A 19,775-nucleotide genomic window follows, 5' to 3' on the forward strand; every position below is an offset into this window, starting at 1 on the left:
CAATAAATGTAATGTAGGACCAATTTGTAATAAAATTTCAAGCTGTTGTTCCAGGAAAAACTGATTTTTATTACCTAACAAATATAAACACAGTTTTAAGAACAATTGTTATGAATAAAAACCTACATGTGACTAATCCTAATGTGCTATCTGCAATGGAAGCATCTTTCATGGTATAGGAGTCTTACATATTTAGGCAGTATCTGTAACAAAAACAAATATTTTAAATTAGTTTCAGCTTCAAAATCAAAGCTATTTGCTGTTGCAATCAATTCAGATATTAATGTGATGCATGTTTTATGTCAAATCCTAAATTGGAGACGTATATTTACAATAACTATACATTCTTATTAAAATATACTTCATTAGGATATAAATAGGAATAAAAGAAATTTTAGACCAATTTGTTATAAAGCTTCAATCTGTTGTTTCAGTGAAAACTGATTTTAATGCCTAACAAATACTAGAGGCTCCAAGGAGCCTGTGTCGCTCACCTGATATTTTTATTTACAATTGATGCATGAAATAATGCAACCGTTATACATTTGCTTTAGTTTCAGAGATACAAGTCAAAAACTGCATTTTCCCCCAAAGTTCTATTTTTAGCCATGTCTGACATCGGACACATTTATTAAACTAGATACCCTAGTGATGATTGTGGCCAAGTTTGGTTAAATTTGTCTCAGTTGTTTCAGGAGAGAAGATTTTTGTAAAAGATTACAAAAATTTACGAATAATTGTTAAATTTGACTTTAAAGGGCAATAACTCCTTATGGGGTCAATTGACCATATTGGTCATGTTGACTTCTTTGTAGATCTGACTTTGCTGAACATAATGGCTGTTTACAGTTTATCTCCATCTATAATAATATTCAAGATAACAAAAAACTGCAAAATTTCCTTAAAATTACTAATTCAGGGGCAGCAACCCAACAAAGGGTTGTCTGATTCATCTGAAAATTTCAGGGCTGATAGATCTTAACCAGATGAACATTTTTACCCATAGTCAGATTTGCTCTAAATGCTTTAGTTTCAGAGATATAAGCCAAAAACTGCATTTTACCCCTATGTTCTATTTTTAGCCATGTCGGCCATCTTGGTTGGCAGGCGGGGTCATCGGACACATTTTTAAAACTAGATACCCTAGTGATGATTGTGGCCAAGTTTGGTTAAATTTGGCCCAGTCGTTTCAGAGGAGATTTTTGTAAAAGTTAACGGACGACGACGGACGCCAAGTGATGAGAAAAGCTCATTGGCCCTGTGGGCCAGGTGAGCTAATAAACCTAGTTTAAATAAAAAAATTGTTATGAATAGATACCTACATGTGACTAATCCTAATGTGCTATCTACAATGAAACCATTTTCATTGTCGAAGAGTATAACATATTTAGGCGTTATCTGTAACAAAAACAAAAATTGTAAATTAGTATCAGCTTTAAATAGGGAATATTTGATGTTGCAATCAATTCAGAAATTAATGATATGCATGTTTTATGTCAAATCCTAAATTGGAGACTAGAATATTTACAATTACTTAACTTATTACAGTAAATATTTGAATAAAAGAAATGTTCGACAAATTTGTAATAAAATTTTAAACTGTTGTTCAACGGGAAAACTGATTTTTGTTACCCAACACATATAAAAAGAGTTAAAAGTACAATTATAATGACCAAATACCTACATGATACAAATCTTCGTGTGCTGTATACCATGAAAGCATCTTCATTGTCTAGGAGGGTAACATATCTAGTCTGTATCTGTTACAAAAACAAAAACTCTAAATCAGTATCAGCTTTAAATAGAGAATATTGGTTGTTGCAATTAATTCAAAATTAATATGATGCATTTTTGATGAAAAATCCTAATTTGAAGACAAGTATATAAACAATTTCTATACATTATCATTAAAATAATCTTCATAAGAGTATAAATTTGAATTGAAGAAATTTTAAATCAATTTGTAATCAAATCTAATTTAAGCTTCCAGGGAAAACTTATTTTTGTTACCTGCAAACCATATAAACATAGTTTAAAGTACAATTAAAAATACCAAATACCTACATGCTACGTATCCAGATGTGTGATCAATCTACCATGAAACCATCTTCATTGTCTAGGAGTGTAACATATTTCGGCTGTATCTATAACAAAACCAAATCATCAATTAGTATCAGCTTCAAATAGAGACTATTGGCTGTTGCAACAATTATAAAATAAATGTCACTCATATTTTATGTCAAATCCTAAATTGGACACAAGAATATTTAAAATTACTACACATTCATGTTAAAATTTACTTCACTAGATTATAAATTTGAACAAAAGAAATATGTACACTAATTTGAAATAATATTTTATTTAAGCTGTTGTTCCAGGTAAAACTGATATTTATTACCCAACACATATAAACATAGTCTAAAGTACAATTGTAATGACTACCTACATGTTAAACATCCTAATGTGCATCTACCATGAAACCATATTCATTGGGTAGGAGTGGAACATATCTGGGCTGTATCTGTTTCAAAAGAAAAAATTTAAATTAGCATCAGCTTTAGAGAATATTTAATGGCTGTTAAAAAAATTCAAAAATTAATGTGATTCATGTTTTATGTCAAATCTTAAATTACGGACAATTAATTTACAATTACTTATTCATTCTTATTAAAATATACCACATTTGAAATTCGAATAAAAGATATTTTAGACCAATCTGTAATAAAATTTTAAGCTATTGTTTCAGTGAAAACAGATTTTTATTGACTTCCAAATATTAACATAGTTTTAAGTACAATTGTAATGACCAAATACTTACATGTTGACTCTTCCTATCTGCCATGAATCCATCTTCTCTGTCTAGGAGTGCAACATATTTAGATGTATCTTTAACAAAAACTATAAATTAATATCAGCTTTAAATACAGACTATTTGCTGTTGCAATTTTTTCAGAATTTAATCTTTGCATGTTGGACAAGAATATTTATAATTACTATACATTCCATTAAGAATATATTTCATTAGAGTATAAATTTGAAGAAATTTTTTTGAGACCAATTTGTAATAAAGTTTCAAATTGGTTGATAATGAAATAGAGCCAGACAAAAAAACTAAATACATTTTACCATAAACACAAGTTATCATACTATGTAATCAGCTCTGCTGGGGGATCTGCTTTTACGAGATTAGCGCCCATTAAAATTCATCAATGTTATATCAAAATCTAAAGTTTGCTCTCTGCAGAGGTCTGCTTTTACGAGACCCATTTTAACATAAAGCATCTTTTTGTCAAACTGTTCAGGAAAAAACGGATTTTTATTACCTAACAAACATAAACATAAGTTTTAAGAACAATTGTAATGACCAAATACCTACATGTGCAACATCCTAATGTGTGAAAGCATCTTTCATGGTATAGGAGTGTTACATATTAAGGCTGTATAATCTGTAACAAAAACAAAAATTATTAATTAGTTTACGCTTTAAATCCAGACTCTTTGCTGTTGCAATCAATTCAGAAAATAATGTGATGCATGTTTTATGTTAAATCCCAAAATAGAGAAAAGTATATAATTACAATTACTATACGTTCTTATTAAAATATTCAGCATTAAGAGTATAAATTTGAATGAAAGAAATTTTAGACCAATTTGTTATAAAGCTTCAATCTGTTGTTTCAGGAAAAAACTGATTTTTATTACCTAACAAATATAAATATAGTTTGAAGGAAAATTGTAATGACCAAATACCTACATGTGACTTATCCTAATGTGCATCTGCAATGGAAGCATCTTTCATGGTATAGGAGTCTTACATATTTAGGCTGTATCTGTAATGAAAACAAAAAAAATAAACATTAATTTCAGCTTTTAATCCAGACTATTTGCTGTTGCAATCAATTCAGAAATTAATGTGATGCATGTTGTAATGTCAAATCCTTAATTGGAGACAAGAATTTTTACAATCACTATACATTCTTATTAAAATATATCTCATTACAGTGAATATTTTAATAAATGTAATGTAGGACCAATTTGTAATAAAATTTCAAGCTGTTGATCCAGGAAAAACTGATTTTTATTACCTAACAAATATAAACACAGTTTTAAGAACAATTGTTATGAATAAAAACCTACATGTGACTAATCCTAATGTGCTATCTGCAATGGAAGCATCTTTCATGGTATAGGAGTCTTACATATTTAGGCAGTATCTGTAACAAAAACAAATATTTTAAATTAGTTTCAGCTTCAAAATCAAAGCTATTTGCTGTTGCTATCAATTCAGAAATTAATGTGATGCATGTTTTATGTCAAATCCTAAATTGGAGACGTATATTTACAATAACTATACATTCTTATTAAAATATACTTCATTAGGATATAAATAGGAATAAAAGAAATTTTAGACCAATTTGTTATAAAGCTTCAATCTGTTGTTTCAGTGAAAACTGATTTTAATGCCTAACAAATACTAGAGGCTCCAAGGAGCCTGTGTCGCTCACCTGATATTTTTATTTACAATTGATGCATGAAATAATGCAACCGTTATACATTTGCTTTAGTTTTCAGAGATACAAGTCAAAAACTGCATTTTCCCCCAAAGTTCTATTTTTAGCCATGTCTGACATGTTGGTTGGCAGGCAGGGTCATCGGACACATTTATTAAACTAGATACCCTAGTGATGATTGTGGCCAAGTTTGGTTAAATTTGTCTCAGTTGTTTCAGGAGAGAAGATTTTTGTAAAAGATTACAAAAATTTACGAATAATTGTTAAATTTGACTTTAAAGGGCAATAACTCCTTATTGGGTCAATTGACCATATTGGTCATGTTGACTTCTTTGTAGATCTGACTTTGCTGAACATAATGGCTGTTTACAGTTTATCTCCATCTATAATAATATTCAAGATAACAAAAAACTGCAAAATTTCCTTAAAATTACTAATTCAGGGGCAGCAACCCAACAAAGGGTTGTCTGATTCATCTGAAAATTTCAGGGCAGATAGATCTTAACCTGATGAACATTTTTACCCATAGTCAGATTTGCTCTAAATGCTTTAGTTTCAGAGATATAAGCCAAAAACTGCATTTTACCCCTATGTTCTATTTTTAGCCATGTCGGCCATCTTGGTTGGCAGGCGGGGTCATCAGACACATTTTTAAAACTAGATACTAGACGGACGCCAAGTGATGAGAAAAGCTCACTTGGCCCTGTGGGCCAGGTGAGCTAATAAACCTAGTTTAAATAAAAAAATTGTAATGAATAAATACCTACATGTGAATAATCCTAATGTGCTATCTACAATGAAACCATTTTCATTGTCGAAGAGTGTAACATATTTAGGCGTTATCTGTAACAAAAACAAAAATTGTAAATTAGTATCAGCTTTAAATAGGGAATATTTGATGTTGAAATCAATTCAGAAATTAATGTGATGCATGTTTTATGTCAAATCCTAAATTGGAGACTAAAATATTTACAATTACTTATTACAGTAAATATTTGAATAAAAGAAATGTTCGACAAATTTGTAATAAAATTTTAAACTGTTGTTCAACGGGAAAACTGATTTTTGTTACCCAACACATATAAAAAGAGTTAAAAGTACAATTATAATGACCAAATACCTACATGATACAAATCTTCGTGTGCTGTATACCATGAAAGCATCTTCATTGTCTAGGAGGGTAACATATCTAGTCTATCTGTTACAAAAACAAAAACTCTAAATCAGTATCAGCTTTAAATAGAGAATATTGGTTGTTGCAATTAATTCAAAATTAATATGATGCATTTTTGATGAAAAATCCTAATCTGAAGAGAAGTATATAAACAATTTCTATACATTATCATTAAAATAATCTTCATAAGAGTATAAATTTGAATTGAAGAAATTTTAAATCAATTTGTAATCAAATCTAATTTAAGCTTCCAGGGAAAACTTATTTTTGTTACCTGCCAACTATATAAACATAGTTTAAAGTACAATTAAAAATACCAAATACCTACATGCTACGTATCCAGATGTGTGATCAATCTACCATGAAACCATCTTCATTGTCTAGGAGTGTAACATATTTCGGCTGTATCTATAACAAAACCAAATCATCAATTAGTATCAGCTTCAAATAGAGACTATTGGCTGTTGCAACAATTATAAAATAAATGTCACTCATATTTTATGTCAAATCCTAAATTGGACACAAGAATATTTAAAATTACTACACATTCATGTTAAAATTTACTTCACTAGATTATAAATTTGAACAAAAGAAATATGTACACTAATTTGAAATAATATTTTATTTAAGCTGTTGTTCCAGGTAAAACTGATATTTATTAACCAACACATATAAACATAGTCTAAAGTACAATTGTAATGACTACCTACATGTTAAACATCCTAATGTGCATCTACCATGAAACCATATTCATTGGGTAGGAGTGGAACATATATGGGCTGTATCTGTTTCAAAAGAAAAAATTTAAATTAGCATCAGCTTGAGAGAATATTTAATGGCTGTTAAAAAAATTCAAAAATTAATGTGATTCATGTTTTATGTCAAATCTTAAATTACGGACAATTAATTTACAATTACTTGTTCATTCTTATTAAAATATACCACATTTGAAATTCGAATAAAAGATATTTTAGACCAATCTGTAATAAAATTTTAAGCTATTGTTTCAGTGAAAACAGATTTTTATTGACTTCCAAATATTAACATAGTTTTAAGTACAATTGTAATGACCAAATACTTACATGTTGACTCTTCCTATCTGCCATGAATCCATCTTCTCTGTCTAGGAGTGCAACATATTTAGATGTATCTTTAACAAAAACTATAAATTAATATCAGCTTTAAATACAGACTATTTGCTGTTGCAATTTTTTCAGAATTTAATCTTTGCATGTTGGACAAGAATATTTATAATTACTATACATTCCATTAAGAATATATTTCATTAGAGTATAAATTTGAAGAAATTTTTTTGAGACCAATTTGTAATAAAGTTTCAAATTGGTTGATAATGAAATAGAGCCAGACAAAAAAACTAAATACATTTTACCATAAACACAAGTTATCATACTATGTAATCAGCTCTGCTGGGGGATCTGCTTTTACGAGATTAGCGCCCATTAAAATTCATCAATGTTATATCAAAATCTAAAGTTTGCTCTCTGCAGAGGTCTGCTTTTACGAGACCCATTTTAACATAAAGCATCTTTTTGTCAAACTGTTCAGGAAAAAACGGATTTTTATTACCTAACAAACATAAACATAAGTTTTAAGAACAATTGTAATGACCAAATACCTACATGTGCAACATCCTAATGTGTGAAAGCATCTTTCATGGTATAGGAGTGTTACATATTAAGGCTGTATAATCTGTAACAAAAACAAAAATTATTAATTAGTTTACGCTTTAAATCCAGACTCTTTGCTGTTGCAATCAATTCAGAAAATAATGTGATGCATGTTTTATGTTAAATCCCAAAATAGAGAAAAGTATATAATTACAATTACTATACGTTCTTATTAAAATATTCAGCATTAAGAGTATAAATTTGAATGAAAGAAATTTTAGACCAATTTGTTATAAAGCTTCAATCTGTTGTTTCAGGAAAAAACTGATTTTTATTACCTAACAAATATAAATATAGTTTGAAGGAAAATTGTAATGACCAAATACCTACATGTGACTTATCCTAATGTGCATCTGCAATGGAAGCATCTTTCATGGTATAGGAGTCTTACATATTTAGGCTGTATCTGTAATGAAAACAAAAAAAAATAAACATTAATTTCAGCTTTTAATCCAGACTATTTGCTGTTGCAATCAATTCAGAAATTAATGTGATGCATGTTGTAATGTCAAATCCTTAATTGGAGACAAGAATTTTTACAATCACTATACATTCTTATTAAAATATATCTCATTACAGTGAATATTTCAATAAATGTAATGTAGGACCAATTTGTAATAAAATTTCAAGCTGTTGTTCCAGGAAAAACTGATTTTTATTACCTAACAAATATAAACACAGTTTTAAGAACAATTGTTATGAATAAAAACCTACATGTGACTAATCCTAATGTGCTATCTGCAATGGAAGCATCTTTCATGGTATAGGAGTCTTACATATTTAGGCAGTATCTGTAACAAAAACAAATATTTTAAATTAGTTTCAGCTTCAAAATCAAAGCTATTTGCTGTTGCAATCAATTCAGAAATTAATGTGATGCATGTTTTATGTCAAATCCTAAATTGGAGACGTATATTTACAATAACTATACATTCTTATTAAAATATACTTCATTAGGATATAAATAGGAATAAAAGAAATTTTAGACCAATTTGTTATAAAGCTTCAATCTGTTGTTTCAGTGAAAACTGATTTTAATGCCTAACAAATACTAGAGGCTCCAAGGAGCCTGTGTCGCTCACCTGATATTTTTATTTACAATTGATGCATGAAATAATGCAACCGTTATACATTTGCTTTAGTTTTCAGAGATACAAGTCAAAAACTGCATTTTCCCCCAAAGTTCTATTTTTAGCCATGTCTGACATGTTGGTTGGCAGGCAGGGTCATCCGACACATTTATTAAACTAGATACCCTAGTGATGATTGTGGCCAAGTTTGGTTAAATTTGTCTCAGTTGTTTCAGGAGAGAAGATTTTTGTAAAAGATTACAAAAATTTACGAATAATTGTTAAATTTGACTTTAAAGGGCAATAACTCCTTATGGGGTCAATTGACCATATTGGTCATGTTGACTTCTTTGTAGATCTGACTTTGCTGAACATAATGGCTGTTTACAGTTTATCTCCATCTATAATAATATTCAAGATAACAAAAAACTGCAAAATTTCCTTAAAATTACTAATTCAGGGGCAGCAACCCAACAAAGGGTTGTAAGATTCATCTGAAAATTTCAGGGCAGATAGATCTTAACCTGATGAACATTTTTACCCATAGTCAGATTTGCTCTAAATGCTTTAGTTTCAGAGATATAAGCCAAAAACTGCATTTTACCCCTATGTTCTATTTTTAGCCATGTCGGCCATCTTGGTTGGCAGGCGGGGTCATCAGACACATTTTTAAAACTAGATACTAGACGGACGCCAAGTGATGAGAAAAGCTCACTTGGCCCTGTGGGCCAGGTGAGCTAATAAACCTAGTTTAAATAAAAAAATTGTAATGAATAAATACCTACATGTGAATAATCCTAATGTGCTATCTACAATGAAACCATTTTCATTGTCGAAGAGTGTAACATATTTAGGCGTTATCTGTAACAAAAACAAAAATTGTAAATTAGTATCAGCTTTAAATAGGGAATATTTGATGTTGCAATCAATTCAGAAATTAATGTGATGCATGTTTTATGTCAAATCCTAAATTGGAGACTAAAATATTTACAATTACTTATTACAGTAAATATTTGAATAAAAGAAATGTTCGACAAATTTGTAATAAAATTTTAAACTGTTGTTCAACGGGAAAACTGATTTTTGTTACCCAACACATATAAAAAGAGTTAAAAGTACAATTATAATGACCAAATACCTACATGATACAAATCTTCGTGTGCTGTATACCATGAAAGCATCTTCATTGTCTAGGAGGGTAACATATCTAGTCTGTATCTGTTACAAAAACAAAAACTCTAAATCAGTATCAGCTTTAAATAGAGAATATTGGTTGTTGCAATTAATTCAAAATTAATATGATGCATTTTTGATGAAAAATCCTAATCTGAAGAGAAGTATATAAACAATTTCTATACATTATCATTAAAATAATCTTCATAAGAGTATAAATTTGAATTGAAGAAATTTTAAATCAATTTGTAATCAAATCTAATTTAAGCTTCCAGGGAAAACTTATTTTTGTTACCTGCCAACCATATAAACATAGTTTAAAGTACAATTAAAAATACCAAATACCTACATGCTACGTATCCAGATGTGTGATCAATCTACCATGAAACCATCTTCATTGTCTAGGAGTGTAACATATTTCGGCTGTATCTATAACAAAACCAAATCATCAATTAGTATCAGCTTCAAATAGAGACTATTGGCTGTTGCAACAATTATAAAATAAATGTCACTCATATTTTATGTCAAATCCTAAATTGGACACAAGAATATTTAAAATTACTACACATTCATGTTAAAATTTACTTCACTAGATTATAAATTTGAACAAAAGAAATATGTACACTAATTTGAAATAATATTTTATTTAAGCTGTTGTTCCAGGTAAAACTGATATTTATTAACCAACACATATAAACATAGTCTAAAGTACAATTGTAATGACTACCTACATGTTAAACATCCTAATGTGCATCTACCATGAAACCATATTCATTGGGTAGGAGTGGAACATATCTGGGCTGTATCTGTTTCAAAAGAAAAAATTTAAATTAGCATCAGCTTTAGAGAATATTTAATGGCTGTTAAAAAAAATCAAAAATTAATGTGATTCATGTTTTATGTCAAATCTTAAATTACGGACAATTAATTTACAATTACTTATTCATTCTTATTAAAATATACCACATTTGAAATTCGAATAAAAGATATTTTAGACCAATCTGTAATAAAATTTTAAGCTATTGTTTCAGTGAAAACAGATTTTTATTGACTTCCAAATATTAACATAGTTTTAAGTACAATTGTAATGACCAAATACTTACATGTTGACTCTTCCTATCTGCCATGAATCCATCTTCTCTGTCTAGGAGTGCAACATATTTAGATGTATCTTTAACAAAAACTATAAATTAATATCAGCTTTAAATACAGACTATTTGCTGTTGCAATTTTTTCAGAATTTAATCTTTGCATGTTGGACAAGAATATTTATAATTACTATACATTCCATTAAGAATATATTTCATTAGAGTATAAATTTGAAGAAATTTTTTTGAGACCAATTTGTAATAAAGTTTCAAATTGGTTGATAATGAAATAGAGCCAGACAAAAAAACTAAATACATTTTACCATAAACACAAGTTATCATACTATGTAATCAGCTCTGCTGGGGGATCTGCTTTTACGAGATTATCGCCCATTAAAATTCATCAATGTTATATCAAAATCTAAAGTTTGCTCTCTGCAGAGGTCTGCTTTTACGAGACCCATTTTAACATAAAGCATCTTTTTGTCAAACTGTTCAGGAAAAAACGGATTTTTATTACCTAACAAACATAAACATAAGTTTTAAGAACAATTGTAATGACCAAATACCTACATGTGCAACATCCTAATGTGTGAAAGCATCTTTCATGGTATAGGAGTGTTACATATTAAGGCTGTATAATCTGTAACAAAAACAAAAATTATTAATTAGTTTACGCTTTAAATCCAGACTCTTTGCTGTTGCAATCAATTCAGAAAATAATGTGATGCATGTTTTATGTTAAATCCCAAAATAGAGAAAAGTATATAATTACAATTACTATACGTTCTTATTAAAATATTCAGCATTAAGAGTATAAATTTGAATGAAAGAAATTTTAGACCAATTTGTTATAAAGCTTCAATCTGTTGTTTCAGGAAAAAACTGATTTTTATTACCTAACAAATATAAATATAGTTTGAAGGAAAATTGTAATGACCAAATACCTACATGTGACTTATCCTAATGTGCATCTGCAATGGAAGCATCTTTCATGGTATAGGAGTCTTACATATTTAGGCTGTATCTGTAATGAAAACAAAAAAAATAAACATTAATTTCAGCTTTTAATCCAGACTATTTGCTGTTGCAATCAATTCAGAAATTAATGTGATGCATGTTGTAATGTCAAATCCTTAATTGGAGACAAGAATTTTTACAATCACTATACATTCTTATTAAAATATATCTCATTACAGTGAATATTTTAATAAATGTAATGTAGGACCAATTTGTAATAAAATTTCAAGCTGTTGTTCCAGGAAAAACTGATTTTTATTACCTAACAAATATAAACACAGTTTTAAGAACAATTGTTATGAATAAAAACCTACATGTGACTAATCCTAATGTGCTATCTGCAATGGAAGCATCTTTCATGGTATAGGAGTCTTACATATTTAGGCAGTATCTGTAACAAAAACAAATATTTTAAATTAGTTTCAGCTTCAAAATCAAAGCTATTTGCTGTTGCAATCAATTCAGAAATTAATGTGATGCATGTTGTAATGTCAAATCCTTAATTGGAGACAAGAATTTTTACAATCACTATACATTCTTATTAAAATATACTTCATTAGGATATAAATAGGAATAAAAGAAATTTTAGACCAATTTGTTATAAAGCTTCAATCTGTTGTTTCAGTGAAAACTGATTTTAATGCCTAACAAATACTAGAGGCTCCAAGGAGCCTGTGTCGCTCACCTGATATTTTTATTTACAATTGATGCATGAAATAATGCAACCGTTATACATTTGCTTTAGTTTTCAGAGATACAAGTCAAAAACTGCATTTTCCCCCAAAGTTCTATTTTTAGCCATGTCTGACATGTTGGTTGGCAGGCAGGGTCATCGGACACATTTATTAAACTAGATACCCTAGTGATGATTGTGGCCAAGTTTGGTTAAATTTGTCTCAGTTGTTTCAGGAGAGAAGATTTTTGTAAAAGATTACAAAAATTTACGAATAATTGTTAAATTTGACTTTAAAGGGCAATAACTCCTTATTGGGTCAATTGACCATATTGGTCATGTTGACTTCTTTGTAGATCTGACTTTGCTGAACATAATGGCTGTTTACAGTTTATCTCCATCTATAATAATATTCAAGATAACAAAAAACTGCAAAATTTCCTTAAAATTACTAATTCAGGGGCAGCAACCCAACAAAGGGTTGTCTGATTCATCTGAAAATTTCAGGGCAGATAGATCTTAACCTGATGAACATTTTTACCCATAGTCAGATTTGCTCTAAATGCTTTAGTTTCAGAGATATAAGCCAAAAACTGCATTTTACCCCTATGTTCTATTTTTAGCCATGTCGGCCATCTTGGTTGGCAGGCGGGGTCATCGGACACATTTTTAAAACTAGATACTAGACGGACGCCAAGTGATGAGAAAAGCTCACTTGGCCCTGTGGGCCAGGTGAGCTAATAAACCTAGTTTAAATAAAAAAATTGTAATGAATAAATACCTACATGTGAATAATCCTGTGCTATCTACAATGAAACCATTCTCATTGTCGAAGAGTGTAACATATTTAGGCGTTATCTGTAACAAAAACAAAAATTGTAAATTAGTATCAGCTTTAACTAGGGAATATTTGATGTTGAAATCAATTCAGAAATTAATGTGATGCATGTTTTATGTCAAATCCTAAATTGGAGACTAAAATATTTACAATTACTTATTACAGTAAATATTTGAATAAAAGAAATGTTCGACAAATTTGTAATAAAATTTTAAACTGTTGTTCAACGGGAAAACTGATTTTTGTTACCCAACACATATAAAAAGAGTTAAAAGTACAATTATAATGACCAAATACCTACATGATACAAATCTTCGTGTGCTGTATACCATGAAAGCATCTTCATTGTCTAGGAGGGTAACATATCTAGTCTGTATCTGTTACAAAAACAAAAACTCTAAATCAGTATCAGCTTTAAATAGAGAATATTGGTTGTTGCAATTAATTCAAAATTAATATGATGCATTTTTGATGAAAAATCCTAATCTGAAGAGAAGTATATAAACAATTTCTATACATTATCATTAAAATAATCTTCATAAGAGTATAAATTTGAATTGAAGAAATTTTAAATCAATTTGTAATCAAATCTAATTTAAGCTTCCAGGGAAAACTTATTTTTGTTACCTGCCAACTATATAAACATAGTTTAAAGTACAATTAAAAATACCAAATACCTACATGCTACGTATCCAGATGTGTGATCAATCTACCATGAAACCATCTTCATTGTCTAGGAGTGTAACATATTTCGGCTGTATCTATAACAAAACCAAATCATCAATTAGTATCAGCTTCAAATAGAGACTATTGGCTGTTGCAACAATTATAAAATAAATGTCACTCATATTTTATGTCAAATCCTAAATTGGACACAAGAATATTTAAAATTACTACACATTCATGTTAAAATTTACTTCACTAGATTATAAATTTGAACAAAAGAAATATGTACACTAATTTGAAATAATATTTTATTTAAGCTGTTGTTCCAGGTAAAACTGATATTTATTAACCAACACATATAAACATAGTCTAAAGTACAATTGTAATGACTACCTACATGTTAAACATCCTAATGTGCATCTACCATGAAACCATATTCATTGGGTAGGAGTGGAACATATCTGGGCTGTATCTGTTTCAAAAGAAAAAATTTAAATTAGCATCAGCTTTAGAGAATATTTAATGGCTGTTAAAAAAAATCAAAAATTAATGTGATTCATGTTTTATGTCAAATCTTAAATTACGGACAATTAATTTACAATTACTTATTCATTCTTATTAAAATATACCACATTTGAAATTCGAATAAAAGATATTTTAGACCAATCTGTAATAAAATTTTAAGCTATTGTTTCAGTGAAAACAGATTTTTATTGACTTCCAAATATTAACATAGTTTTAAGTACAATTGTAATGACCAAATACTTACATGTTGACTCTTCCTATCTGCCATGAATCCATCTTCTCTGTCTAGGAGTGCAACATATTTAGATGTATCTTTAACAAAAACTATAAATTAATATCAGCTTTAAATACAGACTATTTGCTGTTGCAATTTTTTCAGAATTTAATCTTTGCATGTTGGACAAGAATATTTATAATTACTATACATTCCATTAAGAATATATTTCATTAGAGTATAAATTTGAAGAAATTTTTTTGAGACCAATTTGTAATAAAGTTTCAAATTGGTTGATAATGAAATAGAGCCAGACAAAAAAACTAAATACATTTTACCATAAACACAAGTTATCATACTATGTAATCAGCTCTGCTGGGGGATCTGCTTTTACGAGATTAGCGCCCATTAAAATTCATCAATGTTATATCAAAATCTAAAGTTTGCTCTCTGCAGAGGTCTGCTTTTACGAGACCCATTTTAACATAAAGCATCTTTTTGTCAAACTGTTCAGGAAAAAACGGATTTTTATTACCTAACAAACATAAACATAAGTTTTAAGAACAATTGTAATGACCAAATACCTACATGTGCAACATCCTAATGTGTGAAAGCATCTTTCATGGTATAGGAGTGTTACATATTAAGGCTGTATAATCTGTAACAAAAACAAAAATTATTAATTAGTTTACGCTTTAAATCCAGACTCTTTGCTGTTGCAATCAATTCAGAAAATAATGTGATGCATGTTTTATGTTAAATCCCAAAATAGAGAAAAGTATATAATTACAATTACTATACGTTCTTATTAAAATATTCAGCATTAAGAGTATAAATTTGAATGAAAGAAATTTTAGACCAATTTGTTATAAAGCTTCAATCTGTTGTTTCAGGAAAAAACTGATTTTTATTACCTAACAAATATAAATATAGTTTGAAGGAAAATTGTAATGACCAAATACCTACATGTGACTTATCCTAATGTGCATCTGCAATGGAAGCATCTTTCATGGTATAGGAGTCTTACATATTTAGGCTGTATCTGTAATGAAAACAAAAAAAATAAACATTAATTTCAGCTTTTAATCCAGACTATTTGCTGTTGCAATCAATTCAGAAATTAATGTGATGCATGTTGTAATGTCAAATCCTTAATTGGAGACAAGAATTTTTACAATCACTATACATTCTTATTAAAATATATCTCATTACAGTGAATATTTCAATAAATGTAATGTAGGACCAATTTGTAATAAAATTTCAAGCTGTTGTTCCAGGAAAAACTGATTTTTATTACCTAACAAATATAAACACAGTTTTAAGAACAATTGTTATGAATAAAAACCTACATGTGACTAATCCTAATGTGCTATCTGCAATGGAAGCATCTTTCATGGTATAGGAGTCTTACATATTTAGGCAGTATCTGTAACAAAAACAAATATTTTAAATTAGTTTCAGCTTCAAAATCAAAGCTATTTGCTGTTGCAATCAATTCAGAAATTAATGTGATGCATGTTTTATGTCAAATCCTAAATTGGAGACGTATATTTACAATAACTATACATTCTTATTAAAATATACTTCATTAGGATATAAATAGGAATAAAAGAAATTTTAGACCAATTTGTTATAAAGCTTCAATCTGTTGTTTCAGTGAAAACTGATTTTAATGCCTAACAAATACTAGAGGCTCCAAGGAGCCTGTGTCGCTCACCTGATATTTTTATTTACAATTGATGCATGAAATAATGCAACCGTTATACATTTGCTTTAGTTTTCAGAGATACAAGTCAAAAACTGCATTTTCCCCCAAAGTTCTATTTTTAGCCATGTCTGACATGTTGGTTGGCAGGCAGGGTCATCGGACACATTTATTAAACTAGATACCCTAGTGATGATTGTGGCCAAGTTTGGTTAAATTTGTCTCAGTTGTTTCAGGAGAGAAGATTTTTGTAAAAGATTACAAAAATTTACGAATAATTGTTAAATTTGACTTTAAAGGGCAATAACTCCTTATGGGGTCAATTGACCATATTGGTCATGTTGACTTCTTTGTAGATCTGACTTTGCTGAACATAATGGCTGTTTACAGTTTATCTCCATCTATAATAATATTCAAGATAACAAAAAACTGCAAAATTTCCTTAAAATTACTAATTCAGGGGCAGCAACCCAACAAAGGGTTGTCTGATTCATCTGAAAATTTCAGGGCAGATAGATCTTAACCTGATGAACATTTTTACCCATGGTCAGATTTGCTCTAAATGCTTTAGTTTCAGAGATATAAGCCAAAAACTGCATTTAACCCCTATGTTCTATTTTTAGCCATGTCGGCCATCTTGGTTGGCAGGCGGGGTCATCGGACACATTTTTAAAACTTAGATGGACGCCAAGTGATGAGAAAAGCTCACTTGGCCCTGTGGGCCAGGTGAGCTAATAAACCTAGTTTAAATAAAAAAATTGTAATGAATAAATACCTACATGTGAATAATCCTAATGTGCTATCTACAATGAAACCATTTTCATTGTCGAAGAGTGTAACATATTTAGGCGTTATCTGTAACAAAAACAAAAATTGTAAATTAGTATCAGCTTTAAATAGGGAATATTTGATGTTGCAATCAATTCAGAAATTAATGTGATGCATGTTTTATGTCAAATCCTAAATTGGAGACTAAAATATTTACAATTACTTATTACAGTAAATATTTGAATAAAAGAAATGTTCGACAAATTTGTAATAAAATTTTAAACTGTTGTTCAACGGGAAAACTGATTTTTGTTACCCAACACATATAAAAAGAGTTAAAAGTACAATTATAATGACCAAATACCTACATGATACAAATCTTCGTGTGCTGTATACCATGAAAGCATCTTCATTGTCTAGGAGGGTAACATATCTAGTCTGTATCTGTTACAAAAACAAAAACTCTAAATCAGTATCAGCTTTAAATAGAGAATATTGGTTGTTGCAATTAATTCAAAATTAATATGATGCATTTTTGATGAAAAATCCTAATCTGAAGAGAAGTATATAAACAATTTCTATACATTATCATTAAAATAATCTTCATAAGAGTATAAATTTGAATTGAAGAAATTTTAAATCAATTTGTAATCAAATCTAATTTAAGCTTCCAGGGAAAACTTATTTTTGTTACCTGCCAACCATATAAACATAGTTTAAAGTACAATTAAAAATACCAAATACCTACATGCTACGTATCCAGATGTGTGATCAATCTACCATGAAACCATCTTCATTGTCTAGGAGTGTAACATATTTCGGCTGTATCTATAACAAAACCAAATCATCAATTAGTATCAGCTTCAAATAGAGACTATTGGCTGTTGCAACAATTATAAAATAAATGTCACTCATATTTTATGTCAAATCCTAAATTGGACACAAGAATATTTAAAATTACTACACATTCATGTTAAAATTTACTTCACTAGATTATAAATTTGAACAAAAGAAATATGTACACTAATTTGAAATAATATTTTATTTAAGCTGTTGTTCCAGGTAAAACTGATATTTATTACCCAACACATATAAACATAGTCTAAAGTACAATTGTAATGACTACCTACATGTTAAACATCCTAATGTGCATCTACCATGAAACCATATTCATTGGGTAGGAGTGGAACATATCTGGGCTGTATCTGTTTCAAAAGAAAAAATTTAAATTAGCATCAGCTTTAGAGAATATTTAATGGCTGTTAAAAAAATTCAAAAATTAATGTGATTCATGTTTTATGTCAAATCTTAAATTACGGACAATTAATTTACAATTACTTATTCATTCTTATTAAAATATACCACATTTGAAATTCGAATAAAAGATATTTTAGACCAATCTGTAATAAAATTTTAAGCTATTGTTTCAGTGAAAACAGATTTTTATTGACTTCCAAATATTAACATAGTTTTAAGTACAATTGTAATGACCAAATACTTACATGTTGACTCTTCCTATCTGCCATGAATCCATCTTCTCTGTCTAGGAGTGCAACATATTTAGATGTATCTTTAACAAAAACTATAAATTAATATCAGCTTTAAATACAGACTATTTGCTGTTGCAATTTTTTCAGAATTTAATCTTGCATGTTGGACAAGAATATTTATAATTACTATACATTCCATTAAGAATATATTTCATTAGAGTATAAATTTGAAGAAATTTTTTTGAGACCAATTTGTAATAAAGTTTCAAATTGGTTGATAATGAAATAGAGCCAGACAAAAAAACTAAATACATTTTACCATAAACACAAGTTATCATACTATGTAATCAGCTCTGCTGGGGGATCTGCTTTTCCGAGATTAGCGCCCATTAAAATTCATTAATGTTATATCAAAATCTAAAGTTTGCTCTCTGCAGAGGTCTGCTTTTACGAGACCCATTTTAACATAAAGCATCTTTTTGTCAAACTGTTCAGGAAAAAACGGATTTTTATTACCTAACAAACATAAACATAAGTTTCAAGAACAATTGTAATGACCAAATACCTACATGTGCAACATCCTAATGTGTGAAAGCATCTTTCATGGTATAGGAGTGTTACATATTAAGGCTGTATAATCTGTAACAAAAACAAAAATTATTAATTAGTTTACGCTTTAAATCCAGACTCTTTGCTGTTGCAATCAATTCAGAAAATAATGTGATGCATGTTTTATGTTAAATCCCAAAATAGAGAAAAGTATATAATTACAATTACTATACGTTCTTATTAAAATATTCAGCATTAAGAGTATAAATTTGAATGAAAGAAATTTTAGACCAATTTGTTATAAAGCTTCAATCTGTTGTTTCAGGAAAAAACTGATTTTTATTACCTAACAAATATAAATATAGTTTGAAGGAAAATTGTAATGACCAAATACCTACATGTGACTTATCCTAATGTGCATCTGCAATGGAAGCATCTTTCATGGTATAGGAGTCTTACATATTTAGGCTGTATCTGTAATGAAAACAAAAAAAATAAACATTAATTTCAGCTTTTAATCCAGACTATTTGCTGTTGCAATCAATTCAGAAATTAATGTGATGCATGTTGTAATGTCAAATCCTTAATTGGAGACAAGAATTTTTACAATCACTATACATTCT

At 29.0% G+C, this 19,775-nt stretch overlaps 1 long non-coding RNA gene across 7 annotated transcripts in view; it reads right to left on the minus strand.

Annotated features, from left to right (window-relative positions):
• LOC127734046 (uncharacterized) overlaps nt 1-19,775 on the minus strand; it is a 59,943-nt gene that overhangs the window by 9,120 nt on the left and 31,048 nt on the right. For 2 of the 7 annotated variants that reach the window (XR_007997376.1, XR_007997379.1), the window contains exon 7: nt 8,088-8,164. This is a non-coding gene — a long non-coding RNA (uncharacterized LOC127734046). Of the gene's footprint in view, nt 1-8,087; nt 8,165-12,038; nt 12,116-15,986; nt 16,067-19,556; nt 19,627-19,775 lie in introns of those variants that run through there. The other 5 variants (XR_007997374.1, XR_007997378.1, XR_007997377.1 and 2 more) reach the window with 3 other exon arrangements.

This window comes from Mytilus californianus, unplaced genomic scaffold, assembly GCF_021869535.1.
Source record: "Mytilus californianus isolate M0D057914Y unplaced genomic scaffold, xbMytCali1.0.p SCAF_3, whole genome shotgun sequence".
In the NCBI taxonomy this organism is placed as follows: Eukaryota; Metazoa; Mollusca; class Bivalvia; order Mytilida; family Mytilidae; genus Mytilus; species Mytilus californianus.